The following is a 1,490-nucleotide window of genomic DNA, read 5'->3' on the forward strand; positions in this document are numbered from 1 at the left end:
AATTTGAGATTTACCCCACTATCTCGTCACTACGCGCAACACTGACTTAACGGCACACATGATTTCGCATTCGAGACGCTGAATAGATTACAAAACTCTTGCTCCTCATAGAGGGGCCTCCATTACATAGTGTTTTCAATGAGGTCAATTCATTGGAGATCGTTCGTTGGCAGACCAACAATCTTCTTGTACCCTTAGCCTCAGCATGTATCCCGACGAGTCACAAGGGTATACAATCAACATCGACATCTGTAAGGCCAGTGGCATCCGTATATGGGCGCTTCCCGGCGTGGAGACGATCTCGATGGGACTCGAACCCACAATCTTTGGTTCCATTAGGCCACGAGACCAGTAAATTTGAGATTTGTGTCACCATCTCTGCCCCCCATTGACTTCATGGCACACATGGTGTCCCATCCGACACGCTGAATAGATCGCAAAACTCTCGCTTCTCATAGAGGGGCCTCCATTATAGATCACAAAACTCTTGCTCCTCATAGAGGGGCCTCCATTACATAGTGTTCTTGAAGGGGTCAATTCATTGGAGATCGCTCGTTGGCAGACCAACAATCTTCTTGTACCGTTAGCTTCGGCATGTATTCTGACGAGTCACAAGGGTATACAATCAACATCGACATCTGTACGGCCAGTGGCATCCGTATATGGGCCCGTTCCGGCATGAAGACGATCTCGGTGGGACTCGAACCCACAATCTTTGGTTCCGAAGACCAACGCCTTATCCATTAGGCCACGAGACCAGTAAATTAGAGATTTGTCCCACCATCTCTGCTTCTCATAGAGGGGCCTCCATTATAGATCACAAAACTCTTGCTCCTCATAGAGGGGCCTCCATTACATAGTGTTCTTAAAGGGGTCAATTCATTGGAGATCGCTTGTTGGCAGACCAACAATCTTATTGTACCCTTAGCCTCAGCATGTATCCCGACGAGTCACAAGGGTATACAATCAACATCGACATCTGTACGGCCAGTTGCATCCGTATATGGGCACTTTTCAGCGTGGAGACGATCTCGGTGGAACTCGAACCCACAATCTTTGGTTCCGGAGACCAACGCTTTATCCATTAGGCCACGAGACCAACGAGTTTGAGATTTGTCCCACCATCTCTGCTTCTCATAGAGGGGCCTCCATTATAGATCATAAAACCCTTCTGACACGGGAGTGTGGGTGAGGAATCACGTAGCGGTAGAGAAGCACCAACACGAAACCCGGAGCCAGCAGGCCCGCATTATTGGCGCTGCGCTACCGCAACGTGATTGATGTGTGAGGCTGACCTTCACACATCTCCCGGGTCGGGAGGGTTGGGTGAGAAGAACCAGAGGGTTCCATCACTGTACTGTAACAGTGCACGCCGCAGCATATTGCTACGCCACAGCGTCGATCATCATGATTGAGAGTAGTTGATCATATCAACTTGCTCTGCACGCACGCGCACATATCTTACGGGTATGAGTCTCTATCGTCTGCGT

The 1,490-nt window shown here is 49.3% G+C and overlaps 2 non-coding genes across 2 annotated transcripts; both read right to left on the bottom strand.

Moving 5' to 3' along the window:
* Positions 1-685: 685 nt before the first annotated feature.
* Positions 686-758, bottom strand: Pmar_PMAR027505. The gene has a single exon. It is a non-coding gene; the product is annotated as a tRNA-Arg (tRNA).
* A 268-nt stretch (positions 759-1,026) lies between these two features.
* Pmar_PMAR027506 lies at positions 1,027-1,099 on the bottom strand. Its single transcript has one exon. It is a non-coding gene; the product is annotated as a tRNA-Arg (tRNA).
* Between the last annotated feature and the right edge of the window lie 391 nt (positions 1,100-1,490).

Source organism: Perkinsus marinus (genome assembly GCF_000006405.1).
Source record: "Perkinsus marinus ATCC 50983 genomic scaffold scf_1104296939746, whole genome shotgun sequence".
In the NCBI taxonomy this organism is placed as follows: Eukaryota; Perkinsozoa; order Perkinsida; family Perkinsidae; genus Perkinsus; species Perkinsus marinus.